Below are 17,159 nucleotides of genomic sequence, written 5' to 3'. Positions count from 1 at the left end.
GCTGAAGCAGAATTTATAAGTAATTTGTCTAAGAACACAATAAGCCATTTTCACACAATATAGTCATTATTAAACATCCAGCATAAAGTGCGAATAAAAAGTTTGCTAACATAAGTAGGCCACCTAAATTTAGCAGCTAAGCTGGCTTGATAATTTAGCTGTCTTATCTCCTGAATCGTCCTTTTTTTGGAAAGTCGGTGTTTGGAAAGAAAATATATCGTTTATTGGTACTGAACAAATTATTAAAAAGCAAAGAGAAAAGAGACCTCCTCATGTAACATGCATGAATCAGTGAAGTCAAAGCTGGACCGTTATGTCAATGCTTACATGTCCTAAGATATAAAAATATTATGTGAGAATAAGCATGTGACCATATTATTAAAGACAGTCATAATGTTTAAGGACAAGGAGAAAAGTTTAAAGCAGTCTAGGCAAGCTTCAGCGTTTACATGCGCACCTTTTTTGATCTAAAACCAGAACATGGTGTTACCGCATCCCTTCAATTGAAAGGGTATCTTGGCCTTGTTGTATTATGGCATTTGTTCAACCATAGTGATTTAGTGCTTTTCTAGGACCTGGGCCCCTCTGTAACGGTAACCCATGTGTGATGGCATGGGGTCCCCAGAGAGGCAGTAACATTGTTTTGAAGAGCATGTACTAAACTCAAAGTAGCAATCTGTTGATGCTCTACCACATCACAAGGAGAGGTTGAAACCCACCTCCTCTGCCATCAGTAGGATATATTGCATCAGATCTAGCAGTAAGAGGCAAAAGGCTTTGAGTAACCAAACAGCAATGGCCCTTCTGTGCTGGGGAGAATAATGGGAAGGAACAAAGAACCTCAAGAGAGTTTCTGCTTGGAGTCAACCTAAAATGGTACATTATGAGACCCTGAGGGACGTGTGACAATGACTTCTTTTGCTTGAGGCACAAACAAGAAATTTCTTACAGTCAACCTAAAAATAAGCATGATCAAGCTGTATAAGATGGATTGAGAAAAGATAGAGACAACGGTGTCTTCTGCATTAATCAAATCAGTAGGAAGTGTCATGTGACAGAAGCACTATCTTCAAATAGAACAGGATTTCCCCCAAAAGTGCTTTTCCTTTCTCTCATTCACTGTGGAGCTTCCATCAGGAACCTTCATCAGCTCCCCTCCTGCCTGGTTACCTTTGGCAGATTTAAAGAAACAGTTCAAATATCCCCACAGGATATGCATTTTCACAGAATTACTAGACAGGAACAAACAGCTGATTCACTTGGAATCTGTTCAGCACAAAATATTGTTTCTGAAACTTGGTTCTGTGCTTTAAAACCCCATCAAAATACGACTTGGAGTACAGCTGTGTGGGGTTAATAAGAACGCTGTGTTCCTCCTTAAAAAAGCCTATAAAAAGGAACAGTTTTGTGTCCTAAAAGAAAGCACGTACTTCATGCTCTAAAATTCTGAGGTTTGTAGTAGAAAAAGATTAAGTAAATAATTCAGGATGTTGTGTTTACCTGTTAATAATTAAGCAGGCTAGTCTGTGTACTTTTTAGACATTGAGCTTTTTTATTCTATTTTATTTATTTATTTCATGCGGGTTGATTTGTCAGTTAAGCTTCTGCCAAGATGCAGGTAGTAAGGGACAAGGATACGCAAGTTAAGTGCCACACAACAAAGCAGTGTGTACCGGGAACATGGTATCTGGAAACAATGCAAAAGTGTTGATCCAAACTCATTTTCTCAACTCAAAGCCGCCTCTAAATGGGGCTCCAAAGCAGTTTTCTTTTTTTTATGGTTTATATTGATTTGTGAGGGAAATGTGGTGAGTTTGAATTGGGTCAGTCAATGATTCCGATTAAGAAAAGAGATACTTTCTTTGCTATGAAATGAATTTCAATTCTGGTTTTGTTTTTAGAGAGAGCCCATTTGCATGGAGTCAGGTTTGGCTCTGGCAAAGAAAATGGCAGATATTTTAGCTTGCCTAGTATCAGAGACAGGATAGAGTTTGAAGAAGGAATAGAAGTAACAAGACGCATGTTGTCTTCTTACATTCTTGTACTGTGAATTACATCCTGGTGAAGGTGCTAGGTTGACAGCTCTGAAATCTGCCATCTCTATTGACAGAGTGGGTACATCAAGGCCAGTGGCAGTATGAGCTTCCTTTACAAGCATGCTTAGCACTGTCCTTTGTGTTGGAAGATACTTTTATTCAACATGACTCATTCAGTGCTTGGAGTCTTTGCTTTCACTGGTAGTGCCAAGTGGTTGTTGGAATGTGAATACCTGTCTGTTGGGAAATGGAATGAGATCATCAGCAAAGTAATTTTAGACATTTGGTTTTTTTTTACTTCTGCATCCATATTGATGTAGGCTAAGTTTGAATCTGTAACTTGAAGGACTGGGTGACAATCCTACAGTCCCACTGCTGAAGCCATTTAACTACTCAGTAACATGCCTTTCTAGCTTGACAAGAGGTGTATCCCTCTTCTGCCCCACACTTCTGGGTAACCGTTTACCCCAGCATTAACTGGTCATAGCAGGAATTGAAACAAAATCATTGCCTAATTCACTGAATATTTGAGCTCCCCTCCTGGTCTCAGTCAAGGAAGGCAACCCTTGATATAATTGCTCACCTTTCACAAAGTTGAGAGAAAGCAATGTTAGAGAGAGAGCCAGTTGGAGTGATTGGCATTAAAAGACAAAACTGCTGAATTGTGAGTGTGATCTTTGAACTGTATATTAAAATCCAAAGTTTAAAAAAGACTGTTTACGCGATAATTAACAGGCTGATTTTGTTGACAGTTGAGGTCTTCATCTGTTATCATGGCATATTTTATTTCCTTCTCTGCTTTGGTACTTTCCTCTGAAGAAACACGCATTGCAACTGGTGTCTCTCTTCCCAGGGCTCCCTTCCTGCTTCATTAATGTAACGGAGTGCCCTTTGTGCCTCATGTTCCAGACCTGTTTGGTTTTTTTTTTGCTTTTAGATTTAATTATAGATACAATGCATAAAGTTAGTAGCTGGTTGGTCTGATGGACAATGCTAAAGATGCTCTTTGCCCGCCACCACAGAACTAGCATGTTCACAGGTTGTTCAGTCCTGAGCCTGACAGTTGACAGAAGGCTTTCAGAAAGAGAAATATGGACAAATAGACTCTTTTGAGTGAAATTTAGAATGGCACATGGAACTTAGCTGTTTGTCTGAGAGACTTTTTGCATATTGAGACCATGGTTATGACATTTGAGCATTATCCATCTAAACTCACTGCGTAAGCATACCAAACTTCCTCTCTTGCAAATAATCCAGAATCAGGAGTTAGACTTAACTTGTTGAGTACAAGACAACTGTGGTCTGCCTTTGGTAGTCTTTTTTTTAAATTTCTCCAGGTCCTCCCATTAAACATGGTAAGTTAGCGTGAATCATTTGAGATTTTTTTAAAATGTTATTCAGCTTTACCCATGAAATAAGTTAAGTGGATCTCAGTCTAGTTCTCAGTGGACAAGTGACCATAATTGCAACTAATTGGTCTGTCTTTAGTTCCAAAACCGAGGTTATGAATAGGTTACTGAAACAAACTACTCTCCATCCTTAATTGCTGATACTGTTTGAGGCACAGTTCTAATCCTACATTAGGGAAATTTTTGCTGCTGCTATATATACTGTTTCTGCTCTCAAGTTAGAGGTTTTCAGTCTCCAATACTGTCAGTCTGGCATTTTTCACGAATGTGAGAATCATAGAATAATAGACTAGTAGGACTGGAAAGAACCTGAGGAGGTCATATAGTCCAGTGCCCTGCTGCAGGCAGGATACTTCTTGACTAAAACCTCCTAGTCAAGTGTTTGCCCAACTTGCTCTTAAAAATGTCCAAGGATGGAGATTCCACAACCTTTCTGGGCAGTCTGTTCCAATGCTTGTCTCCCCATGAGGGTGGTTATTTCTTCCTAATCTCCAGCCTGAATTTCCCTTGCAACAGTTGAGAGTCAAATTTAAACTAAAATATTGTTTTTTCTTTAAAGAATAAAAGGACTCGACTCTCAAGTATTGTCCATTTTGGTGAGGACATGCTTTTCCTAATGTTCACTCTGGGTTGTGAGGTTAAAGGAAAACATGTGATTAGCATATAGTCACACAGTGGATCATTATTTGAAATCCTTTTCACTATGTCCTTATCATCTGGGATCTGGGTTTTCTGTTTGTTGCAGAAAAATGTGGAAAGGCACAGTTTTTCTCCTTTAATGGATCATGGATTTCTCCTTTAAAGGAGAAAAATGTGGGAAACCATGGGTTTCCCCTTGCAGGCTGGCAGCTTTCCAACCTGCAACAGGCTGCTTGGGGATGGGGGAGAGCAGGTCGGCGGGGTGCCATGTGCATGTGTGCACATGGCAACCAAGCAGGGCAGTGGAGAACTGCTCATGTAGCTCCCTCCAGGTAAGTCTACAGGGAGAGGAGAGGACACAGGCAATGTGTTTGGGGGGGAGGTGCGGAAGAGTACAGGCAGTGTGGCAGGGGGGCAGTGCCTCCTGTGATTTCTGTGCCCACAATGGGGCATGGGGCTGCAGCGGGGCTCTGGGCAGGAGCCACCTCCATGGCCAGTGAGTGGGACCCAACACAGGAGGGAGTGCCATGCTGCCATGGTCACTAAGGTGAGGGACCCCTTGCCCACCCAGCAGCAGCAGGGACACAACTCAGTGCCACCGCCACTGCCACACCTCATCTTGATGACCATGGTGGCGCGTCACTCCCTTCCGCACTTGGTCCTGCCTGCTGGGCCATGGAGATGGCTGCTGCCTAGAACTGGTCCAGCCCAGCTACAGCCCCATGCCCTACTGTGGGTGCACGTGCCCCCCTGTAACAGGTCGCCCTCCCCAGCGCCATCTTTCTGGTTGTCCGTGCCTTACTCGGGGTGCCCTTGGGCCTGCATTGTAATTCTTTGGTCCTGGCCTAATCTCGCCTGCCACATCTTAATAGGTTAGTTTTTTTTTTTTTTGTTTTGTTTTTGAGCGGGAGACTGCCTATTATTTTGGGGTATGTTGAGGTCCCTCCTAATATGACTTGACCCCTGTTTTCTCTAGCTAGGCCTCCCCGTCCAAACCCACTAAACAGGGCTTGACTCCGAGGCTCTAGCTTTTTTCTCTTGCAGTGCCTGGAGGCTCGTGGCCCCCTTCTCTGCTCCTTTATGGAACCCAGTGCTCCCTGGCCCAGAGGCATGGGAGCCGGACCCACAGCCAGAGGGTTGCGGGCTCAAAACCCGGCTCAGTCATGAAACCATAAAAACAAACGAAAAAAAAGCAGAAGATAAAATGCAGCCACATTCTGGTGCATCAGGACTCTCTGGCTTCCTTTGCAGGGTGCATTGCTCAAGTTGCAAGAGAGTTCAAAAGAGTCCCCCCCACCCGTATGCAAATTTGTTCCTCGCTATTGGCTAGTTCTAAATTATTCCTACGTGGTGGCTAACGATTGGCCTGTTAGCCGTATAAGAGGCTTGAGCGGTTTCCGCCCAAGCTGAAGAGGACTCCACATCTATCTCGTGGGGACTCTGGGTACATGACAGGATAATAGAGACCCTGTGTGAGATTCAGAGGAGTTTGGCGACCTGATCCATTGCCCACCTCTTCCCGTCTTTGAGCAACAAATTTTATAAGACGTATTTATGAGGTTTCGATTTTGGTGGCGCGCTTGCCCAGGGCATCCGGAGCTCTGTTTCCGTGGAGCCTAGCAAACTCCAAGGGATCGTTCATGTTTTTTTTGTCTTTAACCGCAACTCAAGCAAGTTTTCCAGCCTGCACCGCAACCACCTTCGGTGTAAGTAAACAATCTTTAAATCTACCGCTACGAGTCTGTGCCTAATTCTAGCTTGTCGTGCGCCCTCTCTGACCCCGCGTGCCCGGGCTGCTGGCCACAGACCGCGCAGAGCACAAAAAAGGGCCCGGGTCGCGCCCGGCCTGCACAGTGTCCTCCAAAAACTGTGCCCTTGCTGGCACCGGGGTCTGTGACCCCAAAAGCTGTGCTCTCACTGGCGCTGGGGTCTGTGCCCCCAAAAGCTACTCCCTCACTGGTGCTGGGGTGCCCACTCCATAGAAGGTCCCCAAAATGAGGCCTCCTCCGACCCCTAATGGCCTCTCACAAACCTCTGGTGTCATAACCAAAAGAAATATGGACAGTCCTGTCTGGGTGTAATAACCGCTCTCAATAAAATAATAATAAAAGGAAACATATGATCATGTCAGCTTACGTTTATGCCGGATTTGTGTTTTGGATCCCATCTGTCGGCTTCCAAGACATCCGCTGCCTCTCAGGGTTCCACGGTCCACTCTTCCAACTTTTGTACTGCTCGCCAAGCCTCTCCCCGGGAGCTTTGGGATACACTCCCTCACCTTCCCCTGTCTGCCCCCCTACTGCTGTTCTGCCCTGGGTTCTTATAGTCCTGCCTCTTCCGGTCAGCTGACTAGTTGACCCGGCCCTGCCATTAACCTCTTCCGCACAAGTTCTCCAGGCCCAGAAGGTTCGGGCCTTAAAGGAGTGGACCAGCTTTCTAGTGACAGGGCTAGGGTTCCCTGTTACACCCCTCTACTGTGTCAGCTGTGTCCCTCTGCCTCTCCCCACATGTTGTCTGTGCACACACACCCACTCCCTTTCTCACACACTGGTGGGCCTGGGGCAGGGGCTGTGGACTGGGATTGAGGGGTACCAGCAGAGCTGGAGGGGCTGTAGGTCTAGAGTTCACTGTCAGGGCCAGGGGTTCATGGAGCTGTAGCTTGGGGGTGAGGGGCAATGGCATGGGCAGGAGCAGGAGCAGGGCATCAGCATATTGGGGCTACTCAACACCACAAAGTAGCAGCAGGGACAGCTGCAGTTGGACCTGTAGACTGGTGGGATAAGGGGGCAAGGGGGGCTCTTATTTTCTACAATAAGAAAATCAAAATCCAACTTCAAAATATATAGGTATTTAGTCTTTCTTTTATGATAATGATTGAGGCACTGGTAGGCTTCCAAATTCCTTTAAAAATGTAAATATATCAATAAAACACTGTGTTCAGCTGAGGTGTGTGTGTATGTGTTTTTGCGCACGCGTGTGTGTGTGTGCACGCATGCGCACAGTGGTGTTTCATTTTAATCTCAGAAAAAGTGGATTTTGAGGTTTTTAAAATTAGATAATTTTGGAATTTTTATCAGAGAATCTGCGATTTTTAAACAGAGGAAACCAGGATCCCTGCTTATAATGAAGCAACAATGATTTCCCCCAGTATAACAATTATTTTTTTGTGAATGAGGACCTGTGTTTGCTAGGTTAAGAATTGTGCTGAGGTGGTATGCATATTAGGGGAAATTTTATTCTCCATTGAGTACAGCGTATTATAGGAAAAATAAAATTCTATAATTGTCATCTTCCAAGCTTCTCCCCCATTTGAATCGCACAGAAATCTCAGTAAACTCTAGAACAAGCATGAATTACACATGTTTTTCAACTGAGAGGTGAGCATATCTGTTTCTCTTGGTCAAGAGAAACATTAAACATTCTCTTGGTCATTAAACTTTCTATCAGTATGGTAAATAAAGCTTATATATATTTTATTGGTTATTTTATGTTAATTATGCTAGCCAACTTATTTTAGGATTAGTAAGAAAAGGAAACAACCAGGGATGTCAAACCTAAGGCTCAATCCTGTTTGTAGAGGGAATGTTAATCTCCTATTTTGCTTCTACTTATACTGACTGTGCCTGTATGTAAATTGCTTAGATTAAGCAATGTCAGTTTTACTATGGAGCATTGTTCAGACATGCATTTGAATCTTCGTATTTCTCCTATGTCCAGTGCCAGTAAGTTTAGTTTTTTTTCAGAAAATGAGTTCATTCTTGTAAACACATTCCTTTCCAGCAAATTACAAAGGCTATGTGTTCCCCACACCTAGTACCTATATGGGGCCATTAAGTGTCTTGTGATCTGGAGGTCATAAGTCAAATGTAAGATAGTCTTGTTAGATTTTACCTTTTGATTTGCTATGAGGGGCTTGTTTTGACAGAGGAATCAAGATCATTTCCCTACGTTATGCCCACATTTTTTTGCCGTAGTTAACACTTTGAAAGTATATTTGACACTGAGATATCCAGATAGTACGATTTGTATCAGCAGTTAACATTGGCAGAGAAGTATAAGCAAAATTGATTCTAAAAGCAGAGGCTATCCTTGAAAATCAAGTGAACAACTTATGTCTATTAAAACCTTTATAGCTCAATAAGAGTTCATATCTAATGCATCAGACATATTGAATATATCCCAGAGGTCAAAGTTTATTAACTTAGATTTTGTTAGTGGCAACATTTCTGCTATGTAATTTTGGCAATGGTTATTTTAACTAGAAATCTAAGTTTAATTGTTTAAAATAAAAGTTTGGAAATGATCAGTTAAAATATGCAAGTAAGCAGTATGCTACTCTAACCACCTATGTGAAAATTCATATAATGTATTCTGCTAAAAACCGTAACAGTGACCCACCAGATATTGCTATCCACATATTTAATATATAATTTTTGTAGTTATACAAAGTCTCAGGTAAACCAGAGACAAAAAGTTAAGAACGAAACCTTTGCAGAATTTTCAGGAGTTGGGATACAGTTCTTTGCTTTGTCTCCATTGACAAGGTAGTGGATGAAATACAAAAAATAGCCTCACCCCTCTCCCACCCACCTATAAAAAGAAAAGAAAGCGTTGGGCACATTCACAGCTCATGGCTGAGTCATCTCAAATGGCAGCATGTACTGCTGTACCCATTCAAATAAGTTTTTGTTGTTAGTGTATTTAGACATTGCCCAAGCAAACCAGTTTTATACCTACTAATGTTGTTTAAGTTGAATATATCTTTAAGCTATACATATAGCATTTAAAGGTCAGAATCCCCTCCTTGCTTCTTACTGCCTTGATCACTATTGTATTTTGATTAATAGACAGTTGCAATTCTTATTAAAGCTGGTGGATGTGGTGCCTACTCTTCATTCAAACTGAAATAGTAGAAGCAATAAAGGATATTTCTGTCTTATGATTGCTAGAGTCAAAGGAAGACACCATCCAGGGCACTAAATTGCATACCAGGCCAGTTAAGCACATAGACCAAAGGGTTTTCCTGGGAACTTTATTACAAATGCTGGGCCTGGGATCACCCAGGATGGTTGGGTGCGTGCTTTCTGGAGACAGAAAGGAACTAGAAAGCAAGAGAGAGCAAACAGTAATGGACAGAGTTGTTAGCATGATCTTGAGAGGGAGCAGAGACTGAGCTCTTCGGGGCACAGGAGCTGTTGGAAAGTTTGAAAATGGTGAGTCAGGAACTTGTGTGCTGCTGCTGTTTCTACTGTGTCCAGGCCTTCGTATACTTTCCTAGTAAACACACAGAACCGCACCAAAGACTACATCTCACCTTTATAACTAACATTTTCCTGCTAATGGCTAGTGAAGGCTCAAAACTGCTCTACCTCAATGATTCTTACCTAGGGTGCCTCAAGACCCTTTCAGGGGTGCTGTGACATGGGCACCATTCAGGCAGTGGCTAACTGGAACTCCCCCCACGCACTTCATGCAGTGCTGTGCCTAGACTCAGGGTGGCCCCAGGCAAACTTTTAGTGGCCCCTTTGTCAGAGACAATGATAATAATAATCAGACAATGGAAACAAAATTACCATTTTCAGTCCCCCTTTCTGTCAGGGTCCCAGGCAGCAGCCCAGTTCACCCATGTCTGTGTCTGACCCTGACTTCATGTACAGCCAGATCAGAGAGGGCTGCAAATGAGTGTGAACTCATGCCTGCATTAGGGTTATCTGACAAACCTAATGTTGGCAGGAGCACCTGGTCGTGTCACAACCCTTCCTGGTATTACTTTGCATGGCATCTCTTGGAAACAGAGGTGTGTGGGACAGGTAAAACTCCTGTGTGGGGAGGAGCATGCGGGGGCTGCAGTGGAAAGGGTTGCAGCCAGGTATGTATGCTCCTGCCTAATTTAGGCGGATTGGATAACTGTAATGCAGGCAGGAGCATGAGGTCATGGCACAGCTCTTCCTGATCAAGAGGTGCACAGAGTCCTCATGTGGTGGTGGTGGTGGCAACAGCAAGCTGGGTGAGAACCACTGCGGTAAGCTGAGGCAGCATGACAGTGGTTCTCAATCAGAGTGCTGTCAAATTCAGAAAAGTTTTGGAGGGGTGTCCTGAATCTAAAAAGGCTGAGAGCCGCTGCTCTAACTACTTGAGCAAAGGGGCAGGCAAGAGACAAGCAATTAACAGTATATGGACACGGGATACTAGTTAAGAGGCTCATAGCATTGGTGGCTGGAATGTCTGTGGGCACTTGTACATGTGACGGGAGTATAGTTCTAAGGGTTTTATTCTATGCCCCCTAAATTGAAAAGGTGGGTTTTTAGTTTAAACCTACCATTTCAATTTTTCTGTCACGTTGTGGCAAGGGGCCTGATCCTTTTTTTATTTATTTTTTGTTGGAACTGGAACCTGTCTGTAGCTGGGGACAGGGTGAACTGCCAGTGGGCCAAGTGGCCCCTGACCTGCAGGGAACCCCAGTCCTTCCCTCCGCAGCAACAGTGCCCCCTGGGGTGCCTGGGTGTGTTTCTAGTGGGTGGGGTGCTGCCCCAGCTCAGAGGTAGCACCCAGCCTGATCCAACTGTTCCCCTGAACCCTCCTGGGGAGCAGCGCCTGGTGGGCTTCGAGTGGGGGGGCTTGAGGAAGACTTGGATCAGGCTGGGTGCTACCTCTGAGCTGGGGCAGCACCTGGCCTGCTAGCAGCTTACCTGGGCAGCCCCGAAGGGCACTGCTGCTTCAGAGGGAAGGCTGCTTGGCCCACTGGTAGCTCACCCCCTAGTTGCGGGAGACGCGAGCAGGCCCTTTGCTGCTCCTGTCTTCAGCAGGCACCTGCTAGCAGGACACCTGGGGCTGCCCAGGAAGTGGCTGGGCTACTCCTAGGGTAGCACAGGAAGATGGCAGAAGGGTGGTGGTGGCCAGAGAAGGTGGTAGGGATGGCGCATGGAGCTCTGGAAGCCCAGGTGGGCTTGGTGAAACATTGGACCAGGAACCTCCAAGCTGGGGCAGCACCCGGCCAGCTAGCAGCCCACCTGGGCTTCCAGCGCCCCATGCACCATCCCTGTCACCTTCTCCTGTCACCAGTAATCCCAGATGCCCTCCTGTGACCATACCACACTGCCCCAGGGTCAAGCCAGCCCTCCCTGGGCGGCCCCAGGTGTCCTGCTGGCTGCAGGAGCCTGCTGAAGGCAGAAGCGGCGAGGGGTCCAATCCTTTTTTTCAGTGGAGCCTGCACACCTCTCCCGCAGCCAGGGTGTGACCTGACCACTCCATCATTACAATTTGCAATGTTGCAAAATCATTTGGAATCCTGCAAAACTCTTGCACATGTACAGCACAATGGCATTAAGCCACACAATTTTGGTCACGTGTTCATGGTAATGATGTCACATGTACAAACGTCCTGTGTGACCAGGTATCCAAACCCTGCACTGACCACAAGATGATTAAAGAGCAGGGTTGGCCCATTTCTGCCACACCTGGCCTGCTATTAGGCCTAGGAAGTAGGTTTCATAGGAGAGGGAGGATCTAGAAATAGAGAGAAAGAAAAGCAAATGGTGGCTTCTGGGTGGAAGAAGAATTTTGGCAGGATCTAAGAGTTGTCTGGGCACTGATGCTTACCCAAGCCCCTTGGAAAGGGTGAATGGGTCTAGTCCAGTGTGGTGTTTGATTGGCCACTGGGGCAGCACCGTCACAGGCAGGGCTTCCTCCTATACGGAACAGGCCTGGCAACGGCACTGGCTGGCCCGTTGCTCTGTTTGTCTGTTTATTTTGTTTGTGGAATTCGATTAGTAGATTCTATTCCCTCCTGAAAAGGGACCGAACGCTCTTGGGCAGTGAGGCCAGAGGCCTGATATAAACGTGTGCCCTCTCTGGGTGTCATTGTATGTTTCACCAGGCCGTACCTGCCACTAACTGTTGTGTAACAGCTGGGAGACGGAATATAACTACAGTTGAATATGTTTCCATGAACTCTGATCTAGTGTCATATGCAGGATGTGTAGTGCAGAGTGTATGCCAGACTTGAGCTATGTTTTCCAGAGAGTCTTTTTTTCCTTCCCCTCCCTCAAAGAAAGCTCCGAGAATCTTTGGTGACCCACAATGTGGTGATCATTGCTATTGCTAATGCCCCTGCCATGCTTAGGATTTTGGGACTGAGGCCATGTGCATTTTTGCTGAAACAAAATGGTGGCAGCATTCTGATAAACACACAGACATCACAGAAATCAGGGAAAATCAGAGTTGGAAGGGACCTCAGGAAGTCATCTAGTTCAACCCCTTGCTCAACTGAAGAACAATATATCCCAAGATTCCCTGGAGTATAACTTTGCTGTGGATTGCAGTCTCATTGGGTTTGCCTGAAAACCAGCAGGGAGTTGCAAGCTCTGAAAATTTCCAAAAGTTGCATCCTTTTTCATGTATCTGTCTACCTATGAATTTAAGAATTTGCGGTAAACATGGTGGGGAGGGGAGATGATTTCAGTCAGCAAAGAGCAGCGAGACACCTACCCACTGCACATAAGTAGAAGGGGAATGCCCACGTTCTGTCCCTATGTTTGAGCACCTCTCCCTCAGGTTTTTTTTTGCTGGCAGCTGTGCAAATGGCAATAATTCCTGGAAAAACGGTGCGAACAATTCTTGTGTTTTTTTAATTTTTTTTTTTTAAATAAAATGAGCCTACAAAACCTTTTCATTTAAGCTTTGTCTTTAATGAGTAAAACATTATTGGTTAATAGTTATAGCTTCAAAAAAAAAAACTTCAATTAAAAAAAAATGTTTATTTTTAATTCCTGAACTGTTTAAGAGGGTTTATCTGAAATAATCCCATTTGTATGGCAAGTATAAGGGGTGTCATTTGATTATGAGAGTCTTTTTGTCCCTAGCCCCACTCTTGATAAAAAAACCGAAGCAATTTTTTAAAACCATAGCATCTTTTCTGATGCCTCCATAATATGGTATTCACGTGTAACTTTACAGGAAAAAAAGGATACCCATACAATGTGATGTTTTGGTTACTAGTGCTTCTTGTTTACCCGTTCTTCACCTGTGCGCCAAATGTGAATGTGTAGGACTTTGTTTTGTCTTATTCCGTCAGATGGATCCATGTTGATATGTACACAGTAAGCCGCCTACTTCCCCACTGAATGCCGAGTCATTTGAATGTTATGAAAACTCAAGGTGTTATCTGAGCAGATCCCTAAATATAAGCATTTCTTTTCTTTACAGCAGCATAAAAACGAAGTGTTAGGAGCTGCTCTTAACTCTTTTGGAGTCCGAAGTCGAAAGGTAACATCACTCAACATTTTCTGGGTATTTTAAGGGTATGCACTGTAATTGTTTATAAATACTGTTTACTTGTTATGCTCAAGCTGAGACTTTTAAAGAGCTCACAAGTAAGGACTTGGCAGAACAGTGGGGGGTGGAGGGCGTAAGAACAATCTAAACATTACAAGAACTTTCTAAAGACCATCAGTAAATTCAGGCTGAAATTATGCAAATTACAAACTGGAAACCACTAGGAACAATAACATCTAATTTACTGAATTCAAGAATATGGACATTAAGAGCTCACTGGGATTTTCAGAGGTACTTAATATTGATCGGGGAACCATAATTTTTCTCATTATGATGTGATAAAGTTTTTGATACATTATGTTTTACCAAGTCAGGAGATAGGCCCTGTATCTCTTTTTCTAGCAAAGAGCCCTTTAGTGGGAATTTTGCCTGAGTAAGGATAGGAAAAGGGTCAAAACAATTATCTCTTAAATATTCAGTTATTTTGCTACTCCACGGTATAAAACAGTGGATATATTAAAAACAGCAAATCTTCCTATTCTGTAAAATGGTAGCTGCTCAACGCAGTACAGTTTAACACTTTCTGCACTTGGTTTTGCTGTTCAATAAGTATGAGTGAAATATTTCCCACAAGTAGTCATTCAGACTTGTACAGGATTGATTTTTGTCTGTCTCTCTGCCCTGTTAGCAAATTTCAGAGCAGTACTGTCTATGGAAATGTCTATGGACATTTTAAAGCAACTTCTGGAGAATATTTGTAGAAGATACATTTTGATTTAGCATCTGCTTTGGAAACAAGGTGCTGAGAGACTCTCATTTGATCTACAGGAAAAAGCCTATGATGAGATCACCCAATCAGTGTGTCTTCTGAATAACCAGTGCTTGATGCATACTGCCTACAAATGAGATGCAGATTAAATATTCACAGATATTATTGGACAAATACTTTTCAGTTACAGATTTAAGAGAAAAAATATGGATCTTTAACAGGTTAAAAAGTAAATTGGCCAAGTGGTAAGTCAGCTCTACCAATTAGTATTTGTACCATGTCTTTCTGCTGTATTAGAAGTAAGGGCCAGATTATTTCTTGTTCCTACTTTGCTCTAGAGGGGCAAGACCTATCCTTCTCCTACACACAGTGACCACAGCTGGCCATACAGAGAGGTAGAGTAGATTGTGTGTAAATATTTCTTCAGCTTCCTCCTCGCTGCCAATGAGTGGAAAGGGGATGAACCTTGGCTCTTTTCTTTGCTTGTGCTGAGTGATGTAGGAGGAAGAAGAGGATAATAACCTCTTACTGGGAAGACACAGTAGCTGATTACTTTACCTGGCAGCAGACGGGGAGCTCTGACTCTTTGCAGTATAGTTCCTTTCCTGGTTTCCCATGATGGTGTTTATAGCCATTCAGTACCTGTTCTGCTAAGCTTGGCCTAAAGTTTGTCCTAGTCCAAGGCCTCTGCCATTGGCAAGAAATGTTGTTGACTTAACACAAGCAGATCGCTTGAATGGTGCTATTGATGTTGTTGGACTAATCCTAGTACCTAACTTTAAGCAAGTATGTAAAACTCTGCAGAATTGGGGACACTGTTTTTATACCCTTGGGCGGGCTCAGAGTTAGTAGGGGAGAAGAGGAGATTTAATATTTTGAGGATTTTCTGTTGGCTTTGTAGCACGTTTGGCTGGGGTGGGGCGGGGGGAACAAATTAACATTATCCTTTTGGTTTTTTGCATGTGTTTAAACACTCCCTCTAGAATACCATGACTGAAATTTTTATTATAGAGAAGTAAACTACAGATTGCTTTGAAGGGGGATGGGAGACAGGACAAGAGATCCAGTGGGCAGATACTTGTGCGGTATGTGAACCCATGTTTACAATTTCTTCACACTGGTATGCACCTCAGAGTTATTTTTTATTGTGATAAGATATGCAAATAGTCCTGGAGCCAGCAGCAGTACTTTCACCTGAATGTCAAAACTGACAGGGATCTTTAAATTGGATTTCAGCAACAACTAGTATTTTAAAGCAGCTAGTTCTAAGGTTTGGCCAGCAGAGAAAAACAAGTCTGCACTTCCTCCACCCCCCCCCCCAACCCTTTAAATATTTTTCATCTCTTCTCTTTCATCTTTTAAATTTGGAGAAGCAGAGTTGCAGAATGACCTGTTTAAGTACTGGGTGTAGCTATGGGCAACAGTGCAGAGGAACTATAAATCTAAATGGAAGTATGAGCAACAGAGTGGAATTCAAGTTGAAAGCCATTGCAAGTTAACTTGTCATTTCAGGCTGCTCAAAGATGCTTCTGATTTTTTTCAGATATCTAGAATTCAGGAGCCCAACATGTTTGTTTGGATGGCTGATACAAATTCCTAATTGCACCTGCTTCCTCCTTTTAGTTGTACTTTTAAAAATTCTGATACAGGATTACAGAAGCCTTGATAAATATACTCTCATGATAAGGTGATTGCTTTTTCTTGAGATTTGGAACAGAACTTCCTGAAAGTTTGGAGATGGTTTGGTTTGCATCTAAGGCTTTTGTTTTGACTTTATATTCAGTGAAGGAGAAAGGGGGTAACTGTGAAGTACAACTAGGCTTCAAACCCTAGTGTGTGTTCAGCTCTGGAACCCTGGTTCGCACCTAGGCCTGCTTCATATGATGTGAGTTCCTCTTCCCCTCCACTCTATCTCTCTTCAGATGACTGTAGATAACAATATCCAGCCCACCTTTATTTTCTTGTTGACTATTCTCCCAAATAACTTGATCCCTATGCCCAGTAAATCCTTATGTTCAAAAGACCGGATATATGGATTTCTTTGCTCTAGTCAGCACTATTCTTTTTTTCTGCTTTTTTAAGGTGGAGTCTAAAAGAGTTTACTGTTGTGCTTGTAATCAGAATGGAAGGACCTTGGATATTAGGAAGAACTTTCCCACAGGGTGATTGAGCATTGGACCAAGCTACCCAGAGAGGTTGAGGAATCTCCATCCTTGGAAGTTTTGAAGAATGAGTTAGACAAACACTTGTTTAGGATGTTTTAGATAAGGATGTTTCTGCCTTGAGCAGGGGGTCAGACTAGATGACATCCTGTGGTTCATTCCAGTGATGCTTTCCTGTAATTATGTGACTTACCTAAATGGAATATATCCCATAATATGTGCTCTTGAAGAGATACTTGAGTTATAGCAGCATTCAGGGCCCCCAGTCATGCTCCCTTTTGAAAAGGGGTTTCTGAAATCCTCAGCATTTTGTCCATGAGCAGATTTAGGCCAGAGTATCCATTACAGAACATTGTTGTATTTAATTTTGAGGCATATTTTTGTATTGTGGATACTCCACTCTTCCCCATTCTACATAAAAATCATTAAAGTAAATGAATAATCCACACACAGAATTAAGCCTTTCAGAGAGTTTGTTGAAGAGAGGAATTTGCTTTTTTGGTAAATAGTTTCTTTCAAGGTCATGTTAAATAAACAGCCAAAGCTTGTGTTGGGGAAAAATACAATAAAGCTTTAACTTTAAAAGTTTGTTTCTGCTTAACCTCCAATAATTTGAGAGATACTAAATCACTTGAAAGATAGAGTAGAAAAGATATGAAACCACAATCCTAAAACAGGGCGTCCAGGTGCTAGTGCTGGCTGGTTGGCACTAGGATAACCAGAGACAGCTTTTTGGTTGGGTCCCCTGTTCATGTATAGCTTTTGTTGTTTGTAACCTCTCTCACTAAAGAGCTTGCACTAGGGCTTGTACAGTCCCTTGTTTGGCTTTATTTGCTATCTTTTTTGTATCTCATAGTTTGTTGCAAGCTGC

General features: G+C 43.3%; 1 protein-coding gene across 34 annotated transcripts in view; it reads left to right on the top strand.

Annotated features, from left to right (window-relative positions):
* ZBTB20 (zinc finger and BTB domain containing 20) overlaps positions 1-17,159 on the top strand; it is a 621,054-nt gene that overhangs the window by 77,136 nt on the left and 526,759 nt on the right. For 21 of the 34 annotated variants that reach the window (XR_003093196.1, XM_025199620.1, XM_025199631.1 and 18 more), the window contains 2 exons: positions 13,289-13,348; positions 15,138-15,211. The exons of 1 other annotated variant lie outside the window; for it this stretch is intronic. The gene's annotated coding sequence lies outside the window, so the exon portion shown is untranslated. The remainder of the gene's footprint in view (positions 1-13,288; positions 13,349-15,137; positions 15,212-17,159) is intronic. 12 more of the 34 variants (XM_025199648.1, XM_025199634.1, XM_025199640.1 and 9 more) reach the window with 3 other exon arrangements.

This window comes from Alligator sinensis, unplaced genomic scaffold (genome assembly GCF_000455745.1).
Source record: "Alligator sinensis unplaced genomic scaffold, ASM45574v1 scaffold343_1, whole genome shotgun sequence".
In the NCBI taxonomy this organism is placed as follows: domain Eukaryota; kingdom Metazoa; phylum Chordata; order Crocodylia; family Alligatoridae; genus Alligator; species Alligator sinensis.
Note: the sequence above shows the minus strand (reverse complement) of the source record. Positions and strands in the feature narration are given on the sequence as shown.